This window comes from Mobula hypostoma, chromosome 13 (genome assembly GCF_963921235.1).
Source record: "Mobula hypostoma chromosome 13, sMobHyp1.1, whole genome shotgun sequence".
NCBI classification, from domain to species: domain Eukaryota; kingdom Metazoa; phylum Chordata; class Chondrichthyes; order Myliobatiformes; family Myliobatidae; genus Mobula; species Mobula hypostoma.
Genome location: NC_086109.1, coordinates 29230503 through 29241543, shown reverse-complemented (window position 1 = coordinate 29241543; position 11041 = coordinate 29230503). Strand labels below are relative to the sequence as shown.

At 40.0% G+C, this 11041-nt stretch overlaps 1 long non-coding RNA gene across 1 annotated transcript; it reads right to left on the bottom strand.

Moving 5' to 3' along the window:
* Positions 1-3270: 3270 nt before the first annotated feature.
* On the bottom strand, positions 3271-8766 carry LOC134355929 (uncharacterized). The gene is made up of 6 exons (XR_010020222.1): positions 8569-8766; positions 5564-5642; positions 5370-5450; positions 4404-4515; positions 4000-4127; positions 3271-3893 (listed from the first exon to the last, which is right to left on the bottom strand). It is a non-coding gene; the product is annotated as an uncharacterized LOC134355929 (long non-coding RNA).
* Between the last annotated feature and the right edge of the window lie 2275 nt (positions 8767-11041).

Sequence of the window (11041 nt, the reverse complement as noted above, 5' to 3'; positions counted from 1 at the left end):
GAGGGATATTAGATGGGGCCTCAGCTCTGCCTCTGCACTATTCGTAACCACTAATAGACTCAATAGTGAGGTGGGAGATCAGATGCGTTAGAGTTGGGCCTCATGGTTATTTCCCATTTTGGCATAACAGCATGTGGATGTGGAAATGTGTCTTCTTGGTGAACTGGTGGAAGCAAGGGTGGTTTCTATGGAACAGTTGACCACAACAGAGCTCCTTTCTGATGTCCATCAGGTCTTCATCACAATGGGAAACATTGAATCAGAATCAGGTTTAATATCACTGACATGTGTCATGAAGTTTGTTTTTGTGGCGGTAGTACATTGCAATACATAATATTAGACGCTATAAATTTCAATACAAAGTATATATATAAATTAAATTAAGTAAGTAGTGCAAAAAGAAAGGAAGAAAAAATAGTGAAATTGTGCTCATGGGTCCATTGTTCATTCATAAATCTGATGGTGGAGGGGAAGAAGCTGTTCCTGAAATGTTGAGTGTGTGTCTTCAGGTTCCTGTACCTCCTCCTTGATGGTAGTAATGAGAAGAGGGCATGTTCTGAGTAATGGGGATCCCTAATGATGGATGCCACCTTTTTGAGCCAATGCCTTTCAAAATTGTCCTTGATGCTCAGGAAACTAGTTGCTGTGATGGAGTTGGCTGAGTTTACAACTTTCTGCAGCTTTTTCCAATCCTGTTCAGTAGCCTCTCCATACCAGATTGCGATGCATCCTGTTAGAATGCTCTACATGGTACAGCTGCAGAAATTTGTGAGTGTCTTTGGTGACACACCAATTCTCCTCAAATTCCAAATGAAATATGGCCACCATTATGCCTTTTCTGTGATTGCAAGAATATATTGGGCGCAGGATAAAAGTTGAGGGAACTTTTCAGAGACGTGGACACCCAGGAACTTAAAGCTGCTCACTGTCTCCACTGCTGATCCCTCAATGAGTTGATCACACCTCAGCTTTTATTTGGATAAATTCAACTCGTCAAGTTGCAGAGGAGGTGATTTTGATGTGTGATGATCAATTCAAGGACCTTGGAGTGGAATGGAAGATTAGAGACGGTATGCAGAAGTACACAGTTCAGGAAAGACATATAACACAGTGCCTCATACAATTATGATGCAAAATTACATAGATGTGAGTTTGACATTCATGCAAAAGGAAGTACTTTTTTGATGTTTCTGAATGTTCCCATCATTGTCTTCTGTAGTACCTGAGAGCACTGCCTTTTTAAGGAGGTGTTCTCTTTGGTCTTTATTCATTTTTAATCATTTATGTATGAGTTTTAATAGTGAGTATTCACAGGCTCCTTGACCTAGAAGAGAGGGAGTGGTTATTACAACTAATTCTGTTCTTATCCCCTTCTAACACCCACCTCTTACATATTTCTGTTATTGTATGGCAATCATAATGGAGATCTTCCCACTCTGGCCCTGGGCGCTGAGAACTATTTTAACACTTGCGACACCATTCTGGAGGAAATTAACAGTTCAGATAGGAAACTAGTCATTATTTACACCCTACAGGTAATTACAAAGGCAAGCTGTTGAACATTTTCATAAATGCATATTTTATATACTCTTCTAATGTAAATTTCTTTCTGATTTCAGATATATATTTGATTAAATACATGCATAGTAAACAACAAATAACTTGCAACTTTGAGTTGAAAACTGCCTGCATTTCTCCACCTTGCAGCTGCCAAATTCCTAGTCATAAAGGCGTGGATTTAAAATTACACAATGAAAGTGAAGACAAATACCTTATGTGACTTTCCCTCTCCACACCTTTTTGTGGGAAAGCAATAGGAAGGATGTAGGCCAGGTGGTTCAAAGAACTGTATCCTTCCCACCTGTCAGAATCACCCTGGCAACCCTCAATCTTAAGTGTATATTACCTCTCATTATTTGTTTAAAAGGAAGTTTCAGATAGACTCTTGTTAAGAGAGTTTATCCGGAACAAATTAATTCAAGTTGAATTACGATATTTACTTGGTAAATATATTCTATGTTTTTTTTGTTTGACAAAGCCTGCAAGTTATCACATTCAGGTCATTTATGTTCCAAAAAGAATTGGCTTCAAAATTGCCTTTTGATACTGGAAACAAAATGGTATATCTTACCAAATTGAAAGAAGCTTTATGGTTTAAATGCATGGTTTAAATCCCAGTATATTAAATGCATTTTCTGCTGTGTATTATTCATTGCTGGGCAATCTCCTTCTCACTCACTGCTGCTGGAGTCTTGGGTCTTGGGCAAGGTTTGATCGACACATTTTGTGAATAGGACTTGTGTAGAGGCCCTGCAGTTCATGTTTTATGTGTTTCTGGTTACTCCCTTTTTATTACTATTTTGTGTGATTTTGATCGAGGCGGACTGGCTCGGTGGCCTGCAGTTACAGAATGACAGTGCTAAATTGAACTGAACTGAGCTAAACTGAACTGGACTGATTCAATGACTTAGTGGTTTAATGCTTAATATTCTATGTGTATTTGCTTGTATTTTGCCGTTTGCATGATTTGTTCTTTTTTTGAGCATTGGGTGCTTGATGGTTTCTTTCGACGGGATCCATGGTGGTTGTATACTGCATACGTACTTCTATAATAAATGTACTTTGCATCTTTGTTTCTTAGGTAGCTTAGTCTCCTTGATGGTTTCTTTGAAAGGGATCCATGGTGTTTCTTTGTTTTGTGGCTGTAGGTGGGAAGATAAACCTCTGGGTTGTATACTGCATATGTACTTCTATAATAAATGTACTTTGAATCTTTGTTTCTTGGGCAGCTTGGTCTCCTTGAAGTCCTGATGAAGGGTCTCAGCCTGAAACGTCAACTATACCCTTTTCTATGCTGCTTGGTCTGCTGAGTTCCTCCAGTATTTTGTGTGTGTTGCTTAGTCTCCTTGATGTTGGTTTTGTAGTTTATTGTCACTGTATTGCCTGCATAATATGAAACTGTGTGAAAAGTAACAGGTCAGAAATGTCCTGTACATTTTTCAGTACCCATGCCCATTAATGTAACTTTTTTGGATGCATGAAGGAAGTTTATGCCTTAAGACAACTGGAGCCAGGATGCTATGATTCTAATTGAATGAGTCATGCCACCTGTCATGTTAGCAGGTGTGTATGTGCACAGACACAAAACGTGGGAAGGACTCAGTAAGTCAGGCAGCAACTATGGAGAGGAATAAGGAGCTGACGTTTTGGTCTGAGACCCTTCACCAGGACTGGAAAGGAAGAGGGAAGAAGCTTGAATAAAAAGGTGAGAGGAGGGGAAGTTTCAAAGATTTAAAGATTGAAACTACATTTATTATCAAAGTATGCATACAGAATATAACTCTGAGATCTGTACTCGCACAGGCAGCCACAAAACAAAGAAACACAATAGCACATGGTCAAGAAAATATCAAAACCCAATGTACGAAAAAAGAACAAATAGCGCAAACAGCAAAAAGTGAGCAAACACATCAAATATCAAACGTCAAACCAGGAGTTCAGTAGTATTCAGTTTAGTTCAGTTCAGTGCCATAACACTAGCCCACTACAGGTTGCAGGGCTACTCTTCGCCGAAGTATCCCAGTATGCCATAGTCATAGTCATAGTCACAGCCATACTTTATTGATCCCGAGGGAAATTGGGTATCGTTACAGTTGCACCAACCATCAGTATGCATTGCTCAAACCATTTAAAAAGAGCAACAAAAAAAGAGCAGTATCCAAAAAAACATGCAACATGAAACTCAGAATCCCCTAAAATAGGTCCACGTCCTCGCCAATCAATCCTTGCAATGTGGATCCCAAGACTCTTGCATTTTCCTCTGACAGCAGCCAGCAAAAGGGAGAGGAGGACCGGTCAAACGTTGGAGTACAAGCTGGAAATTCATGGGGAAGCTGCGGATGGAATAGAAAAGTTAAAGCATCAACAATAGACTTTTATTTGTATTATGAAGATCACTGATGGAAACAAATGCTAAGGCTGGTTAGTTGTGTATCTTACCCAAGGCCTGCAAATACAGAGGGAAGCTCTCTGGATATCCATATATGGATAATAGAATGAAATGCCCCAGGGGAAAGGCACGGCTGACATATGGAGTGCAGTTGAAGACGCTGTCTGTAGACTTACACCTGGTAAAGCAGAAAAACAGTTTAACAGTTGATCAACAAAGATGCACTGTAGTAAATAGAAAATACACAACAAGTACTTGGCAGCAAGTTCAAACAAATCAATGGAGCAAGCCGTCCCTAGGCACTTTACAGGAGGATTAGCAAACAAAATTTGACACCAGGCCATATAAGGAGACAATAGAAACGGGGTTTAGGAATAATTTAGAAGACAAAGGGGAGGCAAATAGAATACCGGAGTTTAACACATAAATTTAGGGCCTGTGAAATCTGCTTTACCATGTATTCTCATTTCTGAACTTGTCCCTTTGCACTTGTCTGAGACACATCGAGTGGCCACATTGTCGGAAAGATTCACTTGCTGAGCATCTGTGGAGAATTCCAAGGGTGCCTGTAAAGAAAAATCCCCCAATTTTGGTTATAAATAGCTGACTCCCATATCCTGAAATGGTGTCTACAAGTTCTAGGTTTCCTTGCTTGGTGAAGCAGCTGGTCAAAGCTTTTCATAACATCGTATTTCACCCTTCCTCTGAATTCTAGTGGGTGTGGACCAGTCTTCCTCAACCTCTCTTCACAGGACAGTTTTTAATCCAGTCATTGAAATCTATCACACCCTGAGGATCCTTGATATAATGGATGTGGGAATGGATGCTTCCTTTTATGGGAGAATCTTGAACAAAAGATCACATTTTAAAGATAAGGGATTTCCCAATAGGGACCAAGATGAGGTAAAAGGTTCAGAGGACTTTAGAAATCTCTTTCTCAGAGTGGAATGGAAAGAAAGTCTCAGAGTATTCTTGAGGAAAAGGTCGATACATTCTTCATAAGCAAAGGGGTTAAAGGTTACTACAGCTAAACTGGAATGAGAAGTTGAATTTATATCAGATCAGACATAACCTTGCTAACTGACATAGTAAACTGGAAGGCTTGAGTTATCTGTATTGATCTGAAGACAATATTCTTTCTTGTATCTGGTTCAAAACTGTACACGTTATTCCTAATGGTGTTTATCAAAATCCTGTGGAATCTTAGAATTTGTAACTGAAATCCCTTGTCATAAATATGTAGAAACCATTACCATGAAAGGCGTAGCTGTCAGTGGTGAAGTGAGCAAGAGGTCAGGAATATTACTATCTTGTTGGGCTGATAGGGATAGCAGAGACAGGATAGAAGAAGAACCTGTAGGATTTTAAAAAGACAGGCAGCCTCTTCTGGATCAGACATAAAATGGTGTTTTGATCTTACCTCAAGAATGGGAGGAAGTCAGGAAGAAGCAAGCCTGAATTTCCAGTCAGGAACCCAGGAAAAATGGATTTCCTACTGGTCCTGCAGATATTAAGAATGGGATTTGTTTCTTACATTTCTCCAATTTCCTTGCCAGATCTATCCAAAACTTATTTCATCCGACCTATTCCTCATGAAACAAAAATTTCACTCACCACTCACCACGGCTGTTATGTAAAAGGATCATCCATTCATACAAAAAATTCTGGAAACACTCAGCAGATCAGGCAGCATCTGGTGAAACAGAAAAAAAGTTAACATTTCAGATCGGAGACCATTCATCCAAGTTTCCAAGATTTGCAGTTTGCGGTCCAATGTTTTCAATATTTGATTTCTTTTGACTGCTGCAATTTAATGTACGTTCACTGTTTTCTAGAATTGATTTAAGCAGCAAAAGTCCGTAGGGAATAGTGTAGCAGGTGCTGGTGTTCTTTTTGATGGCTTCAAAGCCTCTGTTGAAACCAATTGATAGCAGACATGCATGCTCAAGTGCGTATTCCCCTTGGGATAGAACATGACTAGGAGAATTAGCAGACAGCATACAGAACAGGACAAAGTGCCCTTAGAAGGAGGAGGCGGAAGACAGGCGACCAATAAAATTAAAGCTGTTCAGCGAGCAATGCTCCAAACCTGAGAATCAGTGTAGAACAATTGGCCAGCAATATCTGCCTAGCACTGTGCAAATGAGTATTAATTTTTACTAGGGTAAATAGTGGTTGCTTTTCATTTCTTGGTCAAATCATGGTGATTCTGAAATCTGAATGGACATCGGCCTTGTGATTCTGATGTGTCGTCCAATTTTAGGCTGTATGGATGCTGTCATTCCTTATTTAAAGGGAATTTGAGCCAGGCTGACTTGGGAGAACATATCATAGGGAGCCCCAGACAGTATGATGCTACTTTCGCAACCTGACCAAGGAGAGACTTAAGGCAACGAGAAAGCTCACAGATGTTATTGGCTGTTCAGCTCTGAATGTACTCTCAGTACCCATGGTCCTCCATCTTTCTCCCCACTCGACCTGGGATCCCCCACCTTCCTACTATACTCATCCACTATCCAACCAGGCTGGTCCACTTAGCCTTGTTCCAGGGCAGACCTACCCCACATCGCTGACCTGCATGCCATTTTCTGGCCACTTCAGTCTTCAAGACTTACCATGCAAATGTCCATGCAAGGCTTTGGAAGGCAGGTTGAACAATTGGGAACCTAAGGACAATATGCACAATACAAGCTCCTCATAGCCCCTTTCACAAATGGCTTGGCACCCCACTTAGAGCCTCTGCAGTATCTTTTACAACACAATTTCTACATTTCCTTATAATGTAAAAAATGCCATTGTCTGTCGCAGTCCACAGGTATTCTCTGTGATTCACACTTCCTTCATCCCTTTCAATCCATCTAGATTCTACCACTTACCTGTACAATGTTGAAGAATTTGTAGTCCTTTGAAGCTTTATTAGAGAGTTAGTTGGCTAGGGTGGGAATGGGAGAAGCTGACAGCGATGCAGGTGGATGCTTCCCTGGTGTCATGGATTATTGATTACCTGACTGGCAGACCACAGTACGTGTGCTTGCAACACTGTGTGTTCGACAGAGTGATCAGCAGCACTAGCGCTCCACAGGGGACTGCCTTGTCTCCCTTTCCCTTCACCATTTACACCTCGGACTTCAACTACTGCACAAAGTCTTGTCATCTTCAGAAGTTTTCTGATGACTCTGCAATAGTTGGATGGATCAGTAAGGGAGATGAGGCTGAGTACAGGGCTACGGTAGGAAACTTTGTCACATGGTGTGAGCAGAATTATCTGCAGCTTAAAGTGAAAAAGACTAAGGAGCTGGTGGTAGACCTGAGGAGAGCTAAGTACCGGTGACCCCTGTTTCCATCCAGGGAGTCAGTGTGGACATGGTAGAGGATTACAAATACCTGGGGATACGAATTGACAATAAACTGGACTGGCCAAAGAACACTGAGGCTGTCTACAAGAAGGGTCAGAGCCGTCTCTATTTCCTGAGGAGACTGAGGTCCTTTAACATCTACTGGACGATGCTAAGGATGTTCTACGAGTCTGTGGTGGCCAGTGCTATCATGTTTGCTGTTGTGTACTGGGGCAGCAGGCTGAGGGTAGCAGACACCAACAGAATCAACAAACTCATTCGTAAGGCCAGTGATGTGGAGATAGAACTGGACTCTCTCACGGTGGTGTCTGAAAAGAGGATGCTGTCCAAGTTACATGCCATCTTGGACAATGTCTCCCATCCACTACATAATGTACTGGGTGGACACAGGAGTACATTCAGCCAGAGACTCATTCCACCGAGATGCAACACAGAGTGTCATAGGAAGTCATTCCTGCCTGTGGCCATCAAACTTTACAACTCCTCCCTTGGAGGGTCAGACACCCTGAGCCAATAGGCTGGTCCTGGACTTATTTCCTGGCATAATTTACTTTTTACTATTTAACTATTTATGGTTTATTTCTATTTATTATTTATGGTGCAACTGTAGCAAAAAGCAATTTCCCCCGGGATCAATAAAGTATGACTATGACTATGACTATATCAGTTCACAGCCTAGACCATGAGGAGGAAAGATTTCCCACAAATTACTAGTGTCCACAGTACCTGGGAGCAGATGCCTGGGCAGGACGATTTGGAATATGTTTTTGTTTTGCTCTTCTAGCTGTAAAATTGTGAAACCTCTCTCTTGGAATTCGTTTCAGATATTTATTAAAATAATACATGATACTTTCTCGTTTAAAACCTGAAACTATATAATCAATTCAAGGAAAGAGTAACCTCATCTTTGATTCTTGCTGTCTGACTATACTTATGACCCAGACATGTTAAATTGAGTGAAATATTGGAAAATACTGGAGCTGCTTAGTTGCTTCAGTGAGAATAGAAAATAGAAAGAATTTAGTTCATTAGTAAGAGTTAGATGTGCAATAGTAAAGTCTAGTTTGATCATAATTTAAGTTTTCTGACTGTTCTAGATGACTGTTTATTTTTTCCTTAATGCAAACAAAGTGGATTGAGAACTCATTTCCAATTTTGTTTAATGAAGGAGTGGAACTAACGTCACATCACATCACACTTCTGTTTGAACGGTTAAATATGCCCACCCTTGGATAAATGTTTAGCAAGCTTCTGACGTATTACCCCTGTATATTGTAGGTGATAGCTTCTCCAGTGATAAATCTTTAGGTAGAAAGCAAAGTGGGTCCTGCAACACTTCCTCAACTTTTGCACTGCCTTCTGACCATGCCTTGTCATTGATGTTCTTGTTGTCAGCCTTTAGCTAATACAGGATCAAGTTGTGATTCCATAGACCACATAAATGTGGGCACGCACACTGCTAAAATCCCTTGAGAGGGAGAAGCCAGGTAAAGCTGGGCACATCCATATTTATAACACATAAATGTTCTTATCTTTCTTTACAGGAAGGAAGTGATAAAACATTTTAAATGACACCTTACGAAATCAGCCCGTGGGTGAAGGTTGGGTGGTCAAAGTTCGTGAACAAGATGAGTCAGTAGATTTTATTTTATGCAAAATAAAAACATACACGCAAGCCATGGGGAAGCTGGACTAATTCCAGCTCATTATTGTCTTGTATGTTGGCTCAATTCAACGTACAGATATGCAAGCATGAAAAGAAGTTTAATCTGAATGATTTGAAGAATACAACCATGTATACATATATTTCCAAAGCTACATTTATTTATTTTGAGCTGTGTGATTATAAAAAGTAAATGCTACTCATAATATACTAGGTTATAAATGGTTCTGCAAACGTACATTTAGTCAGATTACAGTTTATATTGCTAGTGATATTCATATAAATTCTTTAACATCTATGCACACTGAGACCTAGATATCCCACCTTCTTCTGATTTTTGATAGAAGTTGGAATGGCCAAAATCATCAATGGTGATGGGTCTTGCTTATGTTAATACCATTTTCAAGGACTGTGTAACTCCCACAGATGGATCGGTGTGTTGTGATCACATTTCAATGACAGAGATATGTCAACTAACACATAATCCATCATGTTGCCCATCATTTGCACATAGTACTGTTCTGAGAACTGAGAGAGATTTGACTTGCAACAATTAAAGCTCCTTTAACTCCTTCTCCGTGGAATTGCGAAGAACAAGCTGGTTGGCATATTTCTGTCATTTAAGTTGATTACAATTCCTGTTCCTGTGTCCTCAGCCAACCCCTTGGCAGCAGCCGAGGAGTCACTAAACATATTTTAACAGACCAGTCGGCGGAGTTGCAGCCCAATTAAGCAGAATGTCTGCACTGGTGAGTCTGTGCGATAAAACAGACTGTTTATTTAAAAAATAACCACAGAGCAGCAAAATACTGTGGCTAAAACTATAGTCCCTGAACAAACAAAAGGCATTTATTTTTATTCTGTCTTTAATGTAATTTTGCCAATTAATTTCACTACTGAATGTACACTTAGTGGTCTCTCTATTAAGCATAGGAGCTACCTAATACAATGGCCACTGAACGTATGTTCATAGTCTTCTGCTGTTACAGCCTATCCATTTCAAGGTTTGACGTGTTGAGTGTTCAGAGACGCTCTTCTACACACCACCATTATTACGCGTGATTACTTAAATTACTGATGCCTTCCTGTCAGTTTGAACTAGTCTGTCTATTCTTTGAACTCTCACATTTACAAGGTTTTTTTGTGCCCACGAAATGCTGCTCACTGAATGTTTTTTTGTATCTTGCTCCATTCTCTAGAAACTGTTTTGTTTTAGGAAGTCCCAGGAGATCATATTTCTTCCCCATTCTGATTTTGGTCTGAATAATTAAATGAACCTCTTGACCATGTCTTCATGCTTTCATGTTTTGAGCTGCTACCACCTGATTAGGTGCTTGCATTAACAAGCAGCTGTACAGGTTTACCTCATATAATGGTCACTGAGTGGTATTTATCCCTCAATCTCCTTTCAACAGATTGCCTGCTGGGATTAGGTGATGCCGGATTTTACCCCTCCTAAAACTGAGAACAGTTTGTACCGTGTTGAAAGTTTTTGTGCGTCATTCGGAGTTCCTTCCCAGAGGGGAGGGATTAGCATAAGGTGTGTTTGAACGTCTATCTGCATTAACCTGAGCTATGCAGTTTCGATACAGTCAAGTGGTGTGTCACCATTTTTGTTCATGCCAAGTTACACCCAACACATTCCCTATCTCATTAAAATATAAATGGGTACAGCTGAGCTAATATTAGTGCAAATAATTAGGGAAGGCGGAAATTCAGAGTACACAGAGATATATTTCTTCTTTGAGTCTCATTTATTCATTACTTATGTGTGTGAATAGCATACACTGCTGGGCGTGTTGCAATTATTAACATCACTTATATTTATGACTAAAAATGCCTTTAAGGAAACAAAAATTACACAGATTTTCTTGGTGAGGATAAGCTTTAAATAGAAGATTTAAATTACGCAATTAAGACTTTTGTCCAAGGAAAATACACATCTTAAAATGACCAAGATCACCAATTGAACTGAAATGGGAAGCTGTGTCAGGGTCTTAACTGAAATATATTATTTGTAGCTTTGCCTTTCTAACTAGCTCTCTTTCTGATTTATCACTATATAGATTACTA